The 8152-nt window shown below is 46.0% G+C and overlaps 1 pseudogene; it reads right to left on the bottom strand.

Moving 5' to 3' along the window:
• Positions 1-3767: 3767 nt before the first annotated feature.
• On the bottom strand, positions 3768-7444 carry LOC124668131 (annotated as a pseudogene).
• Positions 7445-8152: the final 708 nt, after the last annotated feature.

Raw genomic sequence — 8152 nt, 5'->3', positions numbered from 1 at the left:
AAAACTTAAGAGCTACGCTCTCCGACAACGGCGGCAGAAAATATCTTGCTACCCACAAGTATAGGGGATCATTAAAATTTTCGATGTGTAAGTAGTAGTATCGATCCCACGAGAAGCAGAAGGTATATATATTTATCGTTTCCAATGAGAGTGCTACTACTCTTATTATCTATGCACTAGACAAACTAAGATGGTTGCTATGTAGTGGTTTAAAGGTTCAAAAGTAAAGTTGCAAAAAAAGTAAAAGATTTTTTCAGAAAAAGACCAATACTCTATGGAGCAAGATGACAAGATCAAGTGTGTGATTAAATGTGAGACAAACGTTTCCAAGGGCTACATATACTTCATAGCATAAAGAGGAGTCACCAAGAAGGTGCTATCGCATTTTTCTTAAAAACTAGCATAGTGGCCCTCGCAAATGCGAGGGCATCAACTTTTGGTGTGTTGAAAGTGACTGATAAATAGATTTATTTAATTTTAAATTGCATGATAAAGGGAATATGTTTATAACCACCATTATGAATATTCCAAGACGTTAATATTTTTTAATATCTGTCCAGTGATTATGATGTCGCCTACAAAAACACCATACTAACATGCATATATTTCATTTATGCATATGACATATATTAGATTAGTATGTATAATTACACTTCATTCCTTGTTTGTGTTAGTTTTACAATTGAAAACAGTCTACGATGTGGTCTAAAGAATAATTTTGTTCTAATGTACATGAGACAACCATATAATGTCAGATCTGCTAGGTATATAATGACTCATCATTGAAAAGAATCCTATTCTTATGGGTAAATTCTCAATATCCAAGTGAGCTTACAAATTTGATCATGATCAATCGCTTTCTGGATTGTCTCATGTTTTTATCCTTATTTTTCTCCAAAAATAAGTTGAATAAAGTTTTGTATTGTCTCATTTAGAAAATATGTATGCAATTGTTCTTCCTGGGCATAGTACATCTGTAGGCATGAACGATACATAATCAATAAGCATATTTTACAAAAATAAATTAGGATTGTGCCAAATAGTCGTGGAACATTCAAATGTTGATGTCAATGCAATGATCAATAAGCATCAACGGATGCTTGATATCTCTATATAAAATTGTTGATACTCATATGTGCATGATTATATATACTTGTTATAACACGGCCTTTTCTGCTTTGATGTTGTATTACAACTATATGAACTGAATTTGTTCAACTGGGCTGTGTTTAAATTTTATAATAGATACATAGAAAGGTGGAACACATCCACTAAATTCCACCAAACGTGAGGCTGCGCTTAAGTTTTGCATATAAATCAGAGGTGCAAATTAACGATAAGATATCAGCCTGGCTTTATATATATGCAAAAGATGTAACGGCTCAGAAACTAAACTGAGAGATTGTGAATTTCATAATCTTTCCAAATCGCAACTCGTACTCAAGTGCCATACATCTTCTGTATATCCTCATCGAAAAAAGGTCCTTTCTGTATCTAAAATCTAGAGATCCTGATGTTATATTTTTTCCAAACAGCGGGTTCTTACTAAGGTGTCATACCTTTATAATTACATAGCTTCTGTAGTTGAAAATACTTCAATACGATTTTTCTTAATCTAAGAAAACATATCGATCAATCAGCTCTGATATAGATTTTGTTCTGCAGATATACATCTACAATAATTGAATTCATATGCTATTTTGATCTATATCCATGTAGAATCTATTAATCGGTGCATTGTATAAACCTTATACATGTACCAAGTAGAGGAGGTATACATCTATGGTTGTACTGAAACTGTGTGCGCAAGTAAGGTAACGTTTGACGGGTCTAAATAATATTTTTCATATATTTTATTTATAATGGTTTATAGAGTTTAACTATAGTTTAACTAATTAATTTATGTATGATGAAAAAGAAAATTACTAACGACAAAAACATCATATTATTTAAACAATATTCAATCTATCATTAATTTCTTGTATATTCACAATCATCTGGGGCATTTGCTAAAAAAATTATAACATAATGTATCACGGAAATCAAATTAAGCAGTAGTGGACAGCTCAATGGCATCACCGTTTGGCTCTCTGTAAGGTGACGACGATACCGAGGTAACTTGGTGCTTAGGAGCAAACAAATAAGTTTGCCGTTGCTGAACTACTCAGCATCATTCTGCATGCATTAACATTAGCAATAGTTTTTTCTTACAGATAAACTATAATAATTTATTTGATCACCTATGTATGCAATGAGATAGGATGGTCAAGACCAGATGTTTGTCCACAACAAATTGTTAAGTCCCAACCTGCTATTACCTGGTTAGACACGTTTGTTTTGTGCGTTCCCATCGCTGGGCATCATGCTGCAACCAAAATAGTGAAACGTTTCTTCGACCGAGGTTGAATAATATTTGCACGTGAATACCGGGGGACACGAACCTTGTATTCTCACATCAAAAACTACTGAAGTGCTGGGCCCCCGGCACCGGACTGCTTAGTCGCCGCTGCTCTTCTTTCATATTAAATCTTAATCTAAACTAAACATATTCATAAATAGATTCCTAAACTTTGGAATAGAGTATCTACTTGTATATATGTGAAAAAAATAGTTTCTCATGTGCCGTGCATTACCTTGATTTGGTTGTCCGGCTGTGTGCATGAGGCAAATCTTAATTTAATCCAAGGATCCATCTTGTATGGCTCCATCTCTAAATTAATACCTGATACAACGGAGAAGGGTCAGCCGGCTGACTGCACCGAGGCAAATACTCTAGATCCATCTTCTATAGCTCCATGTCTAAGATGAAACATGATGCCATTAATCCATGTGCATGCGGCATGGAGAGTAAATTGACTAACTATCACAGGCAAATACGGCAGCAGCGGCGACATACTTGAGGACACGCTACAGAATCAGAATACGGTGGCCGCATTAGAGCGCGTAAGAACGTGCCCTAGAAAATTTGTTTTGACGGCAGCGTCGACTGTATGTTCAATCGATCTCATACCTAGCATCTTCGTATTGGCAAAAGGAGCCCATCGATCAGCATGTCGGTCGGCCGGCCGGCCGAAAGGCGATATACTCACGGGCGGCGGCGACCACATGCGTGAGGACATGCAAGGCAAATTGCATCTTTGATTTTCTTTCGTGGGAACCCAACTGTGGCAGCCCCTTTTTTAGGTTTTAGTTTTAACGATGGAATCAGTTCTATTAGCTAGACATGAGATCAAAGGGGTACGGGAAAATCTAAGCAATGGCACTGGTGGGTAATTATGATGCAAAATAATTTTTAAGGAGATCCAACGGTACTAATCGCCTAATTAGCTTAACTAATGGTCGGATGTTTCTGTTTTTTGTGGAATTTTCTAACGATTTCTCTAATTTCTGGTGAGCCCGTAATGTACTTTTAATATATATAATAGAATAGAAATAGATGTATAGTTTTTATTTTGCTAGAAAATTACAAGTGAACCGAGTTACACTTTTCATTAATATATGCAGTTGTATTTTTCTGAGGAAACAAACCTTTATTTGGTACGCAAGTTCAGGTTACACGCTGTTTCTGCATACATATGTAGTGTACTCAATCCTAAAAGCAACTTGAGCCGCTGCCCTTGTATTGTGCAAGCCACGACATACGTTTCACCAAAGATACCAGCAACTTAAGTGATTGACCAGGCAGCTAAAACATAGGAGGGCTACACTTTGGCCTAGCGAGATACTCATAGACGACACAGCATTTCAAAACTGCAAAGTGGAATGCGTCACTCGGCGATCTTATCCACATCCAACAGAAACTGAATGAACGCCGCCCTTGACGAGCCCCCTTCCTCCAGCGCCGCCTCCGCCTCCTGTTTGCAAGCAGCCACCCGCCCACCCGAGCCCTTAGAGCATGTCTAAGCCCCTTATTTCTCTGTCCAGTATACGCGAGTTTTTCGCCCCATATTTTAAAAGTGCGTCTAGCTGAACCATTTCGTCTAGCAGACCCCGTATTGCCCTATATTTTTAAAAATTTAAACCCCGAGAAAATTAAGCCATAGTTCATCTTCATTGATCATACGCTGAATCATACATACATAGCGGATCTACACTGCGATCCTATCTACTCGTCGAGGATGACGAATGGCACGAAAGGCCCCCTGGCGGCAGCCTCCTCCTCTGCCTCCGCCCTGGCGGCAGCCTCCTCCTGCGCCTCGAATTCCGCCACGGCGGCGATGGCCGCCGCCTCCTCCTCTGCCTCTGCCCGAGCCTTCTCGGCGGCCTCCTCCTCGGATGCGGCCACCGCCTGCAGGTATGTCGCGTCCTCCTCTGCCTCCTCCGCTTCCTCCTCGCCGGCACGCGGATCGCCTCCGCTTCCTCCGCCGTTGGTGCTGCTGATGCGCGTCGGCCATGCCGCCTTCGCCGCGCGCTCACGCTCCCACTCAGCGCGCCACTTCTGGAAGGCGCCGCCGCTCATCGGCTTGAGCGGCGGATCTTCTCGGTACCACCGCCCACCCGCGGCAAAATCCTGGAGCGACTCCGGCACATAAAGCACGCCGATGTACCGGCACGCCGCACGGCGACTCCCCGCGGCGGAGCGCTTGCATTGGCGCCGCCACGCCTCCTCGACGGTGTCCGGCGAGCGGGATCGCTTCGATCCACTCGCCGTACACGCGGAGCGGCTTCTCTGACCGGACATGGCGCGCGGCGGCTTGAATGCGGACGCGATAGGTGGGGGATTGCTCGCCGGAGCATGATGGAGGAGGCGGCGGCGCACGACGGAGCTAGGGTTGCGAGTGAGGGGTTAACTCCTCACTCGCACCTTCGCCCGGTATAAGTAGGGGGCGGCGGTGCGGATTTCCTAGGCCCCGTATTCCGCCGAAACGGGCCGGCCCGAATACGGGGCCTGCTAGACGACCCAAACCGCGGCTGCCCCGTATCTCGCCGAAATTTCATGGGGTGGGCGGGTTATAAGGGGCATGCTAGACATGCTCTTAGCTGTCTCCCATCCTCGCCCTCTATCACCAACCTCACCTAGGCCTCCACCTCCTCCGCCTTCACAAAGCCTACCGTGTACCCATCCAGCTCCACCGCGATGCCCATGTCCTCCGTCATGCATACCTTGTTCATCTTCTGCTCCGCTTCCAGCGGCCAACACAGCATCGGGACGCCGGCCGAGACGGCCTCCAGCACCGAGTTCCACCCGCAGTGCGTCACGAATGCGTCGGTCGCGCGGTGGCGAAGCACGTCCACCTGCGGCGCCCATGACATGATGACTAGCCCCCTGTCCTTGGTCCGCTCTAGGAACCCCTCCGGCATGAGAGTGTCAAGGTCCGGCTCGGCCGGCGTGCGTACAGACCATAGGAACTGCCGCCCGGATGTCTCCAGGCCAACGGCTATCTCCTTGAGCTGCTCCGCAGAGACTGTGCCCTCTGTTGGAATTCGTCCACGGATCAATCACATGAAACTAGACAAACACACGCAACGACAAAATTTATCGCCAAAGATGCAACTTCTTACACGACCTGGATATGCTTTTATACACGTCCAGAAATCAGACCACCGACCTAAACACCTTAGTCCTAATTCTACTCCAACATGAAGACACCCACACGACCAAGCACTAATCCCAGCCGGAGTCCTTCTCAATCTTCCTAGTACTGTACTTCTACCAAACTGGACTCTCACTAGTATAGGCAGCACTTTCCATATTTCCTACACCTACAAGGACTAGAACTCACGGTGTATGTCCAACTCAGGAACCAACACCTAGACAACTAGCTACACGTTAATTAACTCAAGATTAATCCTAAGAGCATCTCCAGTCGCGTCCCCAAATGAGGTTTGGGGGACCGCGGACAAGAAATGGAGCAAAAAACGGTCCAGTCAAGTCCCCCAAAGCTAATTAGCGTCCCATTTTGTGTCCGGCGTCCCCGGTAGAGACTCGTCCACATGCATGCATGCTACTGTCCCAATCACGCATCTCTAGTCTCTTCCACACTTTCTCTCACCTACTTTTCCCACATGGGGTGGTCCCTTTTATTAAAATGCATGCATCCGGACGCTGTTTGAGGGACAGCGGCTGGAAAGGGCCTCATTTTGTACAGATTTTGGTCTCTTTTTGTCCGGCGCGGTCCCAAACGTCTTTCAAATCGTTATTTACGGACGACTTTTGAGGACGCGACTGGAGATGCTCTAACACCCTTGCTCCCGAAGCAGAGGAAGACGACGCTGCGGTCCGGCTGCGAATCAAGCCACGTGAGGCACTCATTCCTGTCCACGTCGTCGCCATCCTTCGAGCCTTTGCTGACCAATGGCCCGATGCAGTAGATAGGGGGCAGGATCCGGCCGGGGACGCATAGCGGGTCCCTGAGCGACTGCACAGCCCGACTCTCCAGGGACTGGAATGTTTTCACCAGAACGCCCATCGTCTCAGTGTTGCGCTTCCAGATGTTGGTCATTTTCTTGCACAGCTCGTCCTCCGGGTGCTCCAGCAGCTCCTTGATGAGATGTGACGCTGGCATCGGCGGAACACCGAGGAAATCAAGCGGCGTGTCCCCGAGCTCCTTCAGGCCTGTCCGCCTGCGAGCTATCAGCGCCGGAAACTGGGTCAGGACGGACAGGCACGAGGCGCCCGAGGCGAAGAACGTGTAAACCGGGATGCCGAGCTTCACACAGACGTCGAGAGCGTGGACGCAGAACATGTCGAGGACAACGGAGTGCAAGCGTCTTCGGTGGAAGGAGGGGAGGAATTCTTCGAAAAGCTCGTTGTACTCAAGAAAGAGCAACGGGAAAAATGGAGATGCCGCAATGATATAATCTTTAACAACAAGAAAAATTTCAATTTTTTACAGGTTATCTTCTCCATGGTGCATTGGATCCAACTCTGGGCTCTCCTCTCACCACCAGAACAACGGGATGTCATGGCTACGGATGCACACGTGCTCCAGGACGGTCGCTTCGAAATATCTTGTCTTGGACTGGCTGGCAGCATATTAGTCGACTAGAGGATGTATAGTCGGCTCCTGCTGTTTTCCTTTTTTCGCTGGTTGATTTTTGTATCGACTTTAGGCTATTCTTGAGATGTAATAAGTACTGAACAACGATTACTGGTTTCTTAATAAAAAGCTGTGTGCATCATCACGATGCAGAAGCCGGATTTTTTCCATTTTCAAAAAAAAAAACTCAAGAAAGAGCTGAAGAAGGAGTAGAAAGGGGTGCTTGCCGGAGGCGGCAAAGTCGGGGGCAGGGAGTGCCGGTAGGACGTGGAAATTGATGGACGGGTTGGAGGCGGCAATGCGCTGGATGGCACTAGCGCCGGAGTCGGACAACTTGAAGGGCGGCTCGATCATCACCATGGTGACATCGTAGCCGTGCTTGAGGAAGGCGTTGGCGAGCTCCGTCATGGCTCCGACATGACTTACGCCGGCGCCGGGGTAAAGGACCATGGTTTGGTTCATCTTGTCCGTGTGGGAGTGGGAGGTGGTTGGACTTGCTCAGTATTGCAAATACAGATGCTCTGGGAATCTTTTGGGAGATGGCAGCGACACTTGCGGAGTGGAAATGCTTGCTGTTGCCGTGAGCTTGAACTTGGTCTTACGATCTTTACAGCATGCCACACATTGGAGGACTGCCATGCACCAGTCGAAGCGGAGCTCAGAGCATGCGCCGAAGGTTTACAAATGACGCTTCATCAGTCACGGTTACCAATCATCATTGAATCAGACTGTGTTGAGTTAGTTGCTGCAGTTAATTCTCTAGCTCCAGATAGATCACCTTTCTTTCATTGGGTGGATGAGATTAGGAATTTAACTAATCAAAATAGACAATGTGTCTTTATAAAAGTACATCGATCCCAGGTTAGGGTTAGTGACTTTCTTGCAAACTTTGCAAGATTGCAACGATGTAATGCATTATGGCTAGGGTCTGGACCTGAAGATGCTCTTCAGTTGCTAGATCTAGACCGCTCTGTAACCCTTCCTGTGTAATAAAGTTCTGGTTTTACCCGCAAAAAAAAAAAGAAAAAAGAGTCAAAGATACGCAGACTATATTATATATGGAGAGTTGATTGCGAAATCTACCTTGAATAAGTAAAAGTAATTCTGCTGAAGGTAGTAGTTGAGGAGATCCAGCGTGATGATGTTTCCTGCTAGCTGCAGCTTGATTGCTT

Source organism: Lolium rigidum, chromosome 6 (genome assembly GCF_022539505.1).
Source record: "Lolium rigidum isolate FL_2022 chromosome 6, APGP_CSIRO_Lrig_0.1, whole genome shotgun sequence".
NCBI lineage: Eukaryota > Viridiplantae > Streptophyta > Magnoliopsida > Poales > Poaceae > Lolium > Lolium rigidum.
The sequence above is the reverse complement of the archived record's forward strand: the minus strand, read 5'-3'. Positions and strand labels throughout refer to the sequence as shown.